Here is a 14,565-nt window from a genome sequence, read left to right as displayed (position 1 = left end):
TTTTTACAAACTCTTTTTCTGACATTCTGGTGTCGTTGTGAACCAAAAACTTCTAATTTAGACTCAAGAGACTTTCTACCACAATTTGCTGCTCCATGTTCTACATGCTACACTCTCCTCTGCTTGCCGTCTTTTAGTAAAAAATTGACACCATTTCTGGTAAGACTTCTTCTTATGGTTGACACTTGAGCAAGTATTTTACTGGTTTTCCATCTGGCCCTTAAAAGAATGAGATCCTTTGGCACTGTTCATCACAAGCAGACTGCACTTTGGGTCTTCAGGTTGCCCTGTTTATTCATATTTGAACACTGGCTTGGTGTGCTATTACACCCGGCTCTAGCCTTGTTAATACAAAACCATGATTTCAAATCGGTCAAATTGTGTCAGCTCAGCCATTCCCAAACCTCTCCTTGAGATACTCCAGTAGCATCCAATTCACCCATTTACTTGCTTTGTTGGTTAACTTATGCCACTAGCTCACCTGATTTGGCAAATCATGCTGCCATTATTTTGAACCATGTGTACTGTTGGTGGAATTTAACAAAACCTGTGAATGGATGAGGTGCCTCAAGGAGAGGTTCTGGGAACCAAACCTGTGTCATTATAGCCTTCTCACAAGACAGCAAAAGCTTTTTGCAAAACACAAAATATTCATTTTACTTTTGATCACACCGAAGCTTATTTGTACCTATTCAACTGTTCTGTGGCATGAAAGTGTTCCAAAAAGGCACTTTAACTTCTAAGGTTCTCTTTATATTGGTAGACAAGTCTATACTGGAAATGCCCAACTGTGATATAGCGGGTGAGTGGCTCAGAAAGAATGGCCAGTTTTAAAATAAATAATCGCCACACTTGCTACTTAAAGAGGGGGTGTGGTAGTGTGGCTCAGACATGATGTGGAGTGGGTGTTTCCTCACTTAAGTGCACAGGTGAGGAATCGTCTGCATCTGTAATTGATGCCGGGAGCTGATAATTGCCACACTTGTGCCATTTTATATAGTAGGAGTATGAGTGCGGAGGGGAGGAAAAAGGATTGGAAAAGAAAATGGAGGTATGAGAGGGAAAAAAAGGCAAGAGGTGAAGAAGCCGGTGCTGGAACGAGCAAAAGCAGGCTCGCTGGAGGGTACATGCAGCTGGTAGAATAGCCAACACTCCGGGATGTTGAATGAAGCAATCGCTCCAGATGAGGAGTTCGAAGGAGTTGTAGTGACCGGCAGAGTGGAGGACTCGCCATGGAAGGAAGCGGCAGTAAGGGAGGCTCGGGAGTGTTGATCCCCAGTGTGAACTCCCTGGCCGTTGGCAAACCCAAGAGTAGCATCTGCAGATGGGGCGTCTGCCCTGTTGCAGGACCCTTATGGGAGAAGCAGGGGAGCTGCCAGGTAGAAAGAAGAAAGCACTGGATTTGGTTTTAAAGGACTGCTTCCAGCCATTGTTGTTGTTTGTTGTTTTAATCTCGTTTTAATGAATTTATTTAATGGATTACTTTATTCTGCACATTTCACCCTGGTTTTATGGATTATTTATTTATTGAAACATTTTGAAGCACTGCACTTTATTTGGACACTGTTTTGGTTTTGACTGTTTTTCTTAATAAAAGCACTGTCTGCACTTTGCACCTTCCCCTTGCTTAGTTTGGTGTCCTCATTGTCCAGCTCATCCGGTTAAATTACTGACAGAGTCGGGTTCAAGAGCTCCCAAAAAGGAAGTAGGAGCATTGAGCAGAACCCCACATCGTCACACCAACCTGTTGGCCTTGATTCACATATATGTCCTGCAAAAGTTATCAGTTTAACATTCACTCAGCCCAGACAAAGCTCAAATACAAAACAAGGATTTCTCAACACTGGCTGAGGATAGCTACAATAACTTGGATACTGTACCAGGGGCCAGAGGCCTTTCAGCTCACAAAGCGTTCCTGCTGGGATTCACTTACATGTCAACCCGTCTTCAGATTGCTTCCCCTGAAAGGGCTACACTTCAGACTTCCCCAGTAAAAGTCAGAAACCACTACTCCTGTCGGCTTTTGTATCCTGATGACTATCTTTGAAAGGGCTGCACAATCTAACAGAAGTCAAGGGCTAACTGCTGCCCCTGACAGTATGCAGCCTAAATGGACACAGTTCATGTCATTAACAATCATCAGTTATTTCTGAATGTCTACAGTAAACAACATTTTAATAATTAATTATGTTTATTTGAAGGAGAAGCCAGGTGTAAATGTCAGACATGAAAACATACAACCTGAACAATTTAAATCAGGGCCACACAGCAAGCCTTGTATCAGGTAGCTGTGGCCTTGGTTGTTATAGTCTTCATTTTTTTAAGCCAGGTGTGATGCTTGGGAGCGGAGAGGCGGTCTGTAGGTGGCAAAGTGTGACTGAGTTGTCTTCTCTTTGGCAGTTGTTTCTCTCTCTTCTCCTCGTCTTGGCAGTTATAATGTCTCTCTGGGCATGCCTTCTGCTTCTTCTTGTTTTACTGGCAGTTGGCAAACAGCAGTTTAGGGCATTACTGTGTGGAGTGCGAATCAGAATATTTTCATTACTGTATTCTCTCACTCAAATTGGTGTCTTTCAAAAATTGTAGTAGACATTGATAGCACGCATCCCCTGACATCTTCTGCAAAATATCTTCCAATGTAAGATTCTCTTTCAGTTCCCTGAGGTTTTCCACTAAAATTTTCCTATCCTTGTCATACCTTCAGCATTGTAATATCACACGTTTGACTCTCTCTCTCTCTCCACAATATTCACCTAAGTCGGTGTGATGTTTCCCTATCCTATAAAGTGAACTGTCTGGACCACTGACTCCAAATCTAAGCCTTGTTATCAGTCGTTCATCATTTCTGTTCCACCCTATACATCTCATTTCTCCCACTTTAATCTGAACTCTGTAATACCATCGTTCCTTCCTTTCTTCCTCTCTTTTGCCACTTTTCCTTCATCATTTGTTTCACAATATTTCTCACATTATATTTACTCAGACCAATGCCTTAAAAAATCCTTTGAATTTATAGTGTTTTGCTGACTGAATCTCACCACAATAAAACAATGCCTTATGTAAGATATTGCATCAGTCAAAGTTTTGGACAACTGATAAGTTCCCACGGTCTGGTTGATTAAGTTACTTTTTGGTAGACACAAAACATGTTCATCTTAAAGTTCCAAGTCTCCATTTCACATATACTTACAAGCAAACCTATACTGGTCACTTTATCTAAGCTTAAATTTTTACATTCTAATAAACAATGCCACTCTTTTAACAATTTTTGCTTATTTTCCTGGAATTACAGTCTATTTATTTATTGGCTGTTTCGTCATGTGGTGGGTGCAGCAATGCATTGTACAAGTGCTTGCTCCCCAGCCTGACCTTAACTAAGTGTTAGAGGGAGCTGGACCCTATCCTAAAAGTATTAGGTGCTGTTCTGTGAAGGTCCTGAGCAAACGTGAATCTGTATGCCAGTAATCATGTAAGCTGACTTCACCACCATCTGTAGTCCTTTCATATCACACAAATTGATGCTCCAGAAAGGCCTTGCATGTCATAATAGAGCAGACATGGAGGCATGCAGTAAACAGTGAACTGAGGTGTAACTACAGTATATTACAGCTGTATATGTTGGTTTATCACATCTCACCATTTATTTCTAGCCTTCCTGAAATATTACCATTTCGGCCCTACTTATAGTCTTGAAAGATATATGAGTGATCAGTTGTTCACAAGCCCTTATGATAAAGGTAAAAAAAATTGGAAGTTAATTTGTTTTCCAAAGATTTCCGGATTAAGCAAGATTGATAATAAATGTATGCATAGATGGAAAGATGGAGGGATGGATGGAGAAATAGATGGACTTCTAGCAGGGTGGGTATCACTACTACCTCCCAGATTCAAAGATTTGGTTCTGCATGTTATCCTTATGCTAGAGTGTTATGAGTTCCACCTATAAGTCAAAGATATGCATGCGCCGATGTCACATTATGCAACTTCTGGACGTGGGGTTTCCCAGATTTGCTGACGACTGTCGTTAAGCACATTGCTGGAACGTGTCAGTTTACACGAGTGAAAATTGTTGGCCATGTCACCTTCACTGACTGTGTGCTAACCTTCCAATACAGTCTTGCTTGCCCCATTTCTGTGATAGTTAATATAGTTGTGCTTGAAAGTTTGTGAACCCTTTAGAATTTTCTATATTTCTGCATAAATATGACCATATACATCATCAGATTTTCACTCAAGTCCTAAAAGTAGATAAAGAGAAACCAGTTAAACAAATGAGACAAAAATGTTATACTTGGTCATTTATTTATTGAGGAAAATGATCGAATATTACATATTTGTGAGTGGCAAAAGTACAGGTATGTGAACCTCTAGGATTAGCAGTTAGTTTGAAGGTGAAATTCGAGTCAGGTGTTTTCAATCAGTGGGATGACAATCAGGTGTGAGTGGGCACCCTGTGTTATTTAAAGAACAGGGATCTATCAAAGTCTGCTCTTTACAACACATGTTTGTGGAAGTGTATCATGGCACAAACAAAAGAGATTTCTAAGGACCTCAGAAAAAAGAGTTGTTGATGCTCATCAGGCTGGAAAAGGTTACACAACCATCTCTAAAGAGTTTGGACTCCACCAATCCACAGTCAGACATTGTGTACAAATGGAGGAAATTCAAGACGATTGTTACCCTCCCCAAGAGTGGTCGACCAACAAAGATCACTCCAAGAGCAAGGTGTGTAATAGTCGGCGAGGTCACAAAAGACCCCAGGGTAACTTCTAAGCTACTGAAGGCCTCTCACACATTGGCTAATGTTCATGTTCATCAGTCCACCATCAGGAGAACACTGAACAACAATGGTGTGCATGGCAAGGTTGTAAGGAGAAAGCCACTGCTCTCCAAAAAAACATTGCTGCTCGTCTGCAGTTTGCTAAAGATCGCGTGGACAAACCAGAAGGCTATTGGAAGAATGCTTTGTGGATGGATGAGACCAAAATAGAACTTTTTGGTTTAAATGAAAAGCGTTATGTTTGGAGAAAGGAAAACACTGCATTCCAGCTTAAGAACCTTATCCCATCTGTGAAACATGGTGGTGGTAGTATCATGGGTTGGGCCTGTTTTGCTGCATCTGGGCCAGGATGGCTTGTCTTCATTGATGGAACAATGAATTCTGAATTTTACCAGAGAATTCTAAAGGAAAATGTCAGGACATCTGTCCATGAACTGAATATCAAGAGAAGGTGGGTCATGCAGCAAGACAACGACCCTAAGCACACAAGTCGTTCTACCAAAGAATGGTTAAAGAAGAATAAAGTTAATGTTTTGGAATGGCCAAGTCAAAGTCCTGACCTTAATGCAATCGAAATGTTGTGGAAGGACCTGAAGTGAGCAGTTAATGTGAGGAAACCCACCAACATCCCAGAGTTAAAGCTGTTCTGTACGGAGGAATGGGCTCAAATTCCTCCAAGCCGGTGTGCAGGAATGATCAAAAGTTACCGGAAATGTTTAGTTGCAGTTATTGCTGCAAAGGGGGGTCACACCAGATACTGAAAGCAAAGGTTCACATACTTTTGCCACTCACAAATATGTAAAATTCGATCATTTTCCTTAATAAATAAATGACCAAGTATAATATTTGTGTCTCATTTGTTTAACTGGTTTCTCTTTATCTACTTGTAGGACTTGAGTGAAAATCTAATAATGTTTTAGGTCATATTTATGCAGAAATATAGAAAATTCTAAAGGGTTCACAAACTTTTAAGCACAACTGTAACTTGCTGCCGGATAGAGCTGGTGCTGTACAAAGGGTTAACAGCTATGACGAATTCAGCCGCAGTCTCCATCTTTTTTTCTTTTTTCAATTCAGTCTTAGTATGAAAAACACAAAACATCAGACAGAAAGCTTCTCTTCTGTTTACAAGGTCCTTATTCCTCGTCACTGCATTATATGCATTGTACTTCAGGATGAGCATTCATTGGTTGTCAGCTTTCATGCACACAAGTCTGTCCCTATGACTAAAGGCAAAATCAGACTTGTTTTGATTTTGACAGAGTGAGTCATGGATTAGTTTGAGTGTGTTGATGGGCACATCACCATCAAATGGTGGGAGTGCACCATCAAATGTGTCCGACTACAATTATATAAATAAAGGCTGCAACAGAAAATCACTGAAAAGGTTGCTTTATATGTCATAGCCTTTAGATGAAGCACTGTCAGGGTGTGTGACGGGCCAGCACAACCAGGCAAGGTTCTTTAGTACCTTGCCTGTAAATTCTGCCAGCTCCCTAAGATCCTGTACAGAAGAAAGTAGTTTTGGAAAATAAATATTTCTAATTATTTCCCCCAAAAGTTCTAATGCCTAAATACATATCTATTTGCATAATTTAGCCTGGAAAATGAATGCTTAATATGCATAAGAAATGCTACAACATACTGAGAGCATTTATTTTAAAGGTAATGAATCTGATGATTATTATTTGCCAGTGGCATATTGATCAAGGAAGCCCATTCAGAAGATGCATAGTAACTGGCAAGACTGACTTCCAGTATTTGTGATTCTCTGTTCACAAAACCTTTCTGAGAGATCAGATAGCTCTTCTGGAGCCCTGCCAGTGCTATAAAGAGTCTACAGATGAACTTGGGCAAAGGGCTCACTGTTAGAGAGGAAGACAAACTAAACAGAGAGAAACTGGAGAAATAGGGTGTGACATGCAGAGTGAGAAAGCCATCCTGCTGGACAGACCCAGATAAAAAGTCTGAAGACATGACCAAGTGGGGCTGTAAAGATAGATAGATAGATAGATAGATAGATAGATAGATAGATAGATAGATAGATAGATAGATAGATAGATAGATAGATAGATATGAAAGGCACTATATAATAGATAGATAGATAGATAGACTAGCATGGTTATTTATTGTAGCAGGATCTACCACTCTCTTATACACAGACACAGCAATCCGGCAGAGTCGTGGCCAGGTTACTAGCCAAGGAATTACTGTTCCCTGCAGTTATAATGTCCCTTGCATCACCCATCGATGGCAGTTGCTCATAGTGTGACCACAAGCTGCCACAGCGCTGGGAGTCCGCGGTTGCCCCGGCAACTGATATGCTACTTTCGACAGACACGGCAATCACACTTCAGGATGCTGTTAGGCATGTCATCCTGTTGGGGGAGTCACAAAAGAGTTTAGAAATCTTACAAGACAGACAGATAGATAGATAGATAGATAGATAGATAGATAGATAGATAGATAGATAGATAGATAGATAGATAGATAGATAGACTTTCTAACCTTGCGTAAAACACAGCTTGGAAGTGACAGTTTTACAGAGTTAACTGAAGCCGCCACTCAAATTTATAATTTTGGTTGTTCATTTAATCAATGAATGGTTTGGGAAGTATTTCTATTGAGCCTTTGAAACTGTAAAAATGCCAGTCTTGATATTTTGTGCCTTTTGAGTACCTTGCTGTAGATATTCACACATGATTTATAAGCATCAAAAAATAATATCTGTTTTATTATTGAATTCTTAGATTGTTATGTATAATTAGCCACAGGAGCTTGTATTGCTTGGGTATACAGAGTATTTGTATACTGTGTTAAGGTAGGAAAGCAAATATGTATGTATTTATTTAAATGTTGACCTCATTTCAATTGTTTGTTTGCTTGTTTGCATCTATCTATCTATCTATCTATCTATCTATCTATCTATCTATCTATCTATCTATCTATCTATCTATCTATCTATCTATCTATCAAAGGTTTAGGACAGCCTAAGATTCCAGTTACATTATTCTCAATTTATACTGGTCTGTACTGTAATTTTTATAGAATCAATAATTCATTATTATTGGATGAATATAATGCCTCCCTTTAAAGTAAGTGAACCTTTTGCACATTTCTCATATTTTATTATGAGTTCATTGCTGGCATTGTCATCTATCTATCTATCTATCTCCTTCCTGTTCTTGCTGTCGCTGTGCATGCTGGGTGGTTGTCTCGAGTGTGAGCGAGTGGAACTGGTGGTGGACGCTGAGGTGAGTGTGGTGATTCTTTTTCTTCTAATTTTCTAGTTTCTTATTTCTATCTTTCTTTGGTGAAAACAGCTACACTTGTTTTTGTACTGAGTGGCTTAGGCCACGGCAGCCGCAATGGCTGCTAATCTTGAGCGTTTGAGCCGCCGCCATGGGATTAAACTTATATCGGAGGAGTTTGTTCCTTTAGAGGCGGGGTTTTGGCGGTAGGCGAAGTGGTCGGATGTGACAATATTAAGTCAGCTTCACGAATGAGCGGGAATATCGTGGTTTTTTTGAGCTCTGTGGATTTAGTTCCGACAGTGGTTGAGAAGGGGGTGGTTATTAATGGCTCCTTTGTACAGGTTTCCCCTTTAGCCGTCCGTCCCGTAGAGTAACAATTTCAAATGCGCCGCCTTTTCTCAAAAATGAAACTATAGCGAAAGAGTTGGAGCGGCATGGGCGTCTGGTATCGAAAATTCGGCACATTCCTTTAGGTTGTAAATCGCCTGATTTAAAACATGTCTTGTCATTTAGGAGACAAGTTTTATGGTTTTAAATAGAATGGATGACGAATTAAATGTGGCAATGAAGTTTAGAGTGGACGATTTCGATTATGTGATTTTCGTCACTTCTAACGAAATGAAATGTTTTGGGTGGGAGTGAAGCACATTTAATTAAACAGTGTCCTGAGAGACAGCAAGGGAGCAAGAAAACTGGCCGTACAAACACAGAAATAGAGGGGCAGAAAGTGGAAGATCACGAAATTGTGGCTGATGGCGCAGAGGCGCAAGGTGATAAGAATAAAATGCTACTAGAGCTGAAGGGCAGGAGAATCAAGTGCGCCCAGAGATGAGCCGAATGAAGGCGGTAGTGAAACGGTAGATCAAACAGCGACTGCAGCAGAAAGTGTGTGGGGAGAAATTGATATGGATGAGGGAGGCAGCAACGAGACAGAGGAAAAAAGTGAATTTAAACGTCCTGCTCAAAAAGGCAAGGAGAAAGAGAAGATCGGGCACGAAAGAAAATTGTTTTAAGTCAGGGCTCGGGGTCGTTGGAGAGGATCCCGCCTATGGTCCTTGTCAGGAGGATTTTCCGTCTTCGCGGAGACGGCCGATAACGTCTCAAATGCGGGGAGTGTCGGGGAAGAAAACGACGACGGTAATATCTCCGATGGGTCTGCTGCCTCGGAGCCCCCAGAGTTAAAAGCCAGGGGGGGTTACAGCGCTCAAAGTGTGAAAGAGTTTTTGGTGAATACCGCCGGAAAAAAGGGGGTGGATGTGGCCGAATTTTTCCCTGACATTGACCTCTTTCTATCGTCTGTCCGCGGGTTGCGACGAGACAAAGCAGCCTCCGCAATGTTTGATGTTAAAGAGCTCGTGAGGCTAAAGAATTTAACAAGTAAACTGAGAAAACAGTCCAATCTAAACACCACCTAATGGCTAAGCCCCTGTTAAATCTACTCCACAGTCTTTGTGGTGGTCCCTGTGTTTCATTGTGTGTTCATCTATCTATTCTGTTACCATGGCAAGTGTACACATAGGAACCCTAAATATTAACGGTGGGAGAAGTCCAGATAAGAGGGTCGCATTGTTTGATTTTATCAGACAAAAGACTTGAATGTCACCTTTCTACAAGAAACCCACATTGATGAGCAAAATCAGTGGGAGTGGAGCAGAGATTGGAAGGGGGACATTTTATTTAGTAATGGGACAAATGTTAGTGCTGGAGTGGCCATTTTATTTCTTGGAGGACTTCAAGTAGAAGTTTGCAGCACTGATGAGCTGGTGAAAGAGACTCCTGAAAGTGACGGTGAAACTTCAAGGCAGTGTCGTCACTTTCATTAATGTGTACGCTGAATGAGGGTGAGGAGAGGCTCCACTTCTTTAACAAGTTAGGAGATCTTTTATCCAAGTGTGACCCTGAGGAAGTGGTGGTGTTAGGAGGGGATTTTAATTGTACACTTGATACCAGAATAGACAGAAATAATGGGCTGGAACCGCACCCTCGCTCAGCACGAGCTTTAGGTAAAATAATTAAGGACATTGGGCTGGAAGATGTATGGAGGGCTAAAATGGGGCCTGTCGGCAATACACCTGGGGCGGACGAGTGGAAATACGATCTCAATGGCAAGACTCGATCATTTTTATAGTTTTAAGCACCTGTTAGGTTTATTTAAGGTGTGCTCTATTGTGCCTACTGGATTCTCTGATCACAGTTTGGTGTGTTGTACACTTATTTGTAACACTTACAGACCCCGTAGTCCATACTGGCATTTTAACACACTCCTCCTTAAGATCAAACTTTAAAGAGTTATTTGTTCATTTCTGGGGAGGCTGGAAGGCTATGAAGAAGGAGTTCACCAGCTTACAACAGTGGTGGGAGGTTGGGAAGAGTCACATCCGGCCTTGTGTCAGGAGTATACCAGAAATGTCACCCAAGTATTGCGGTCAGAAATGGCAGCTTTAGAAATTAAAATAGCTGAATTTCAACAGCTTCTAGAGAAGGGTCCAAATGAGCAGCTTCAGGCGAGCCTGACTTCTGCTAAACTGGGGTTGGCTCACCTGCTTGAGACCAGAGCTCAGGGGGCTTTAGTGAGGGCCCGCTTTCAACGACTGACTGAGATGGATGCACCAACTCAATATTTTTTTGGTTTAGAGAAAAAAAACTCGCAGAGTAAAATCTTACATTGCATAAGAACACCCGATGGCAGTGAGACACAAGAGCCCAGTGAAATAAGGCAGGTGGTCCGCGAATTTTATGAACTTCTGTTTGCTGCAGATGGAGATGGTGGCAGTGAAGACCAACAGGCCTTTTTGCAGGACTTACCGCAGCTGCCCAATGCAGATGTGGCACAGCTAAATAGAGAGGTGACCTTTGCAGAACTCACCACAGCCCTGGGACAGCTGAAAACAGGGAAGGTCCCGGGAATCGATGGAATACCAGTGGAGTTTTATAAAGAGTTCTGGGATGTCATCGGCCTGGACTTATTGGAAGTGTTCCGATGGAGTTTTAAAACTGGCTTGTTACCGCAGAGCTGCCGTAGAGCCGTGATCACGCTGCTGCCGAAGAAGGGAGACTTGTGTCTCATTAAGAACTGGCGGCCTGTGTCTCTCTTATGCGCTGATTATAAAGTTCTCTCTAAAGCCTTAGCCAACAGGATGGTCCAAGTTTTAGGGAGAGTGGTGCATCCTGATCAGAATTACTGCGTGGCTGGCAGGTCCATCTTTAATAACATTTTTTTAATTCGGGACATTTTGGCTGCTGCAGAACTGTTTGGTTTTCAGACTGGTCTTATTTTTCTTGACCAGGAAAAGCTTTTGACAGGGTCAGTCACTCATTTTTATGGAATGCCATGAAGGCGTTTGGGTTTGGGGGGTCTTTTATTAAACATATTCGCTTACTTTATAGTGACATTTCTGGTATCATAAAGGTCAATGGTGGCTTGTGTGCACCTTTCAGTGTCAGAAGAGGAGTCAGACAGGGATGTTCTTTGTCCGGCATGTTATATGCTCTGGCGCTGGAGCCTTTCCTGGTGCACCTGAGGAAGGTGCTGACTGGTCTCTCCATCCCCAACTGCAACATGGACCCTGTGAAAGTCACTGCTTATGCAGATGATCTTGCTGTGGTCATCACAAGCCAGAAGGATTTGGACAAATTAACTGATTGTCTGAGGAATTACAGCAAAGCATCTTGCTAAAGTGAATTGGAACAAAAGTAGTGCAGTGTTGGTTGGGAACTGGAAAGGATGTAGTCCTCCTCGACTGAAGGGGGGTCTGCAGTGGACAACTGGAGGCTTCCTGTACCTGGGAGTCCATCTGGAGATGACCACTACATCCAAAAGAACTGGGAGGGTCTGTTGGACAAGGTTACAGCTCGGCTTGCCAAGTGGAAGTGGATACTCCCTCAGTTATCCTATAGAGGACGGATGCTGGTCATTAATAACCTGGTGACCTCCAGCCTGTGGCATAAGTGTATTTGTCTACAACCTCCACCTTTGCTTGTTCAGCAGATACAGAAGGCGATCATGGATTTTTTTTGGACTGGTACCCATTGGATACAGAAGGGCGTTCTATTTTTACCATTGGATGAAGGCGGACAAGGACTTATTGACATTACCAGCAGGATTGCTGCTTTCCGCCTTCAGACCATTCAAAAATGCTGTATCCTGTCGAGCAGAGCCAGTGGATGAACTTAGCCGTACTCTTCTTTAAACAAGCCAGGCATATGGGACTTGGGAAAAGTTTACTGCTGTGCCACTTAGATAAGATCAAGACTTTACAGGTGCCAGGTTTTATAAAAGCCTTCTAGCAGCGTGGCAACTGCTGTTGATAAAAAAGGACTGTGATGACCTCTCCACATTTTGGGTCCTTCATGAACCACTGTTCTACAATCCTGCTGTTGGCACTGCTACAGGACTTTCTGAAAATTGTATTAATCATTTCATAATACATGGAATAACCACAATAAAGGACATAATTGACTGGGAAAATTACACTTGGAAAAGTGCACAAGTGGTAGCAGTGGAGACAGGGGTACACTCAGTCCGCCTAATGGAGAAGTTTCTGTGGCAGGTACAATCATCAATGGACAGGGAATCCATGACACTCCTGCACGGAATTTTCTCATCACAATTGAAGCCAACTGACGAAACACCTTTTCCAACGCTTACTGTGTCTCCGGCTGTTGAACTGAGGGATGGTGAGACTAATGTTTTAGCCTTAAGTTCTCTAGAGGCGTTATCTCTACCTACAGTGCCGGGGAAACAGCTGTACAGGATTTGTGTGAAGGTGAACAACCTGGAGCAGCTGAGGACACGAAGACACGACACACCATGGAGAGACAAGCTTGGAGCCCCTCAAGGACTGAACCCCGCATGGAGGTCGTTGTACAAGCCGCCATTGGCCAGTAGGGTGGGAGACCTGCAGTGGAGGTTGGTACATGGGATACTAGCGGTGAACTCCTTCTTATCGATTATATGTCCGGGGGTCTCAGATTGCTGCCCTTTTGTGGTCTGAGGGAAAGTGTCTTTCATGCATTTATGTATTGTGAGAGGCTCCAGACCTTTTTTAGTGAAATTGAAAGAATAGTAGAAGGGCTGGGGTCCGTATAATGGCACGGTGTTTGTGTTTGGGGTTAGAATTACAAAACACACCAGAGAAAATATGAACTTAATTAATTTTATTATCGGGCAAGCAAAACTGTCAATATGGAAGACCCGTAAAAACAAGATTACTGGGAGTGGAAATGAAAATGTTGTTGTATTTTTAGAAAAGTATGTGAAAGTAGGATATTAGTGGATTTTAATTTTTATAAGTCCACAAATAATTTAGCAAAGTTTAAGGAAATGTGGTGCGTGAATAATGTGCTTTGTGTATGTGATGAAGATAATTTGCAATTTGTGCTTTGACTTTGGTGTTTCATTCCTTTATAAATTGGGTGGATAAATTGAGAATAAGTGGGATTGGAGGGTGGAAACAATGGGGGATTAGATAAATATATACTCCAAGAACAATATGAATATGTAATGGTTTAAAATGAATATTCATCATTAGGAAAGTGTGTACGTGTTTTTGTAAGACTTAAGATTTTGAGTTTTACTGTGTTTTTTTGTATTTATTCCTGTGTTTATTTAATAAAGTTTGCTTTTAAAAATAAAATATCTATCTATCTATCTATCTATCTATCTATCTATCTATCTATCTATCTATCTATCTATCTATCTATCTATCTGATTTTTCTTCATAATTGTGAAATTGTTTTTGGCATACACTATTGTATGCAAATATGCTATATACTGTAAGTAAATGAGGTTGTTATTCTTATATATATTCTTATATACAGTATATCGAATTGCAGCCACTTGACTGGCTATTTGTGAGCATTGATGAGCAGGGTCATTTAATTATAGCGGCACTAGTGAATTACAGCCAGGTAATTTTCTTAAAATCTTTTTTTAGGTGATCTTATTAAAACCTTATTCAGTCAAATGTAAAACACTATTCTGTTTTTCTAGTGTTATCATATTAATACAGATGAATGAAGGGAAACAATTTCCATTGTGATAGTATGCATCTACACAGAAAAAAAATAATGGTTCAGAAAAATGGAGATATCAAATAGTGCAAAAGTTTGACTTTAAAGTGGGAAATCAAAAGGCCAACCCACTGCTTTCTCCATTTATGACTTTGCATGCTCCTTCTCTGACTGAGCTTACACCTAATCAATGAACTCCCTGGCTGTTCATGTTCAGCTCCACTAAACACGTTAATCAGCTGCTATTTAGATATCGCAGGAAGAATTATTTCGAATGCATGCATGATGATTTTTCAGTTCTGTGAAATGCAGAGAAAGCCTACCTCATTAGCAAGAATGTAAGAAGACAGGACTGTGTGGCCTTAAGAGCATAAAAGGACTAAACGGACTTAACATCAAATAGTGAGGGTTTACTTAAAGGTGAAACACTTAGGACAATGCACAATGCTTTCACACCTTTACTTTCAGTATCTAATTGAAGAGAGAACTGTCTTCTTGTCTTCAGCAATAACAGTTTATTGG

The 14,565-nt window shown here is 41.2% G+C and overlaps 1 protein-coding gene across 1 annotated transcript in view; it reads right to left on the bottom strand.

Moving 5' to 3' along the window:
• asic4a (acid-sensing (proton-gated) ion channel family member 4a) overlaps positions 1 to 14,565 on the bottom strand; it is a 568,273-nt gene that overhangs the window by 457,277 nt on the left and 96,431 nt on the right. The gene's annotated exons all lie outside the window — the stretch shown is intronic.

Source organism: Polypterus senegalus, chromosome 6 (assembly GCF_016835505.1).
Source record: "Polypterus senegalus isolate Bchr_013 chromosome 6, ASM1683550v1, whole genome shotgun sequence".
NCBI lineage: Eukaryota > Metazoa > Chordata > Cladistia > Polypteriformes > Polypteridae > Polypterus > Polypterus senegalus.
This window is presented reverse-complemented; position numbering and strand designations above follow the sequence as displayed.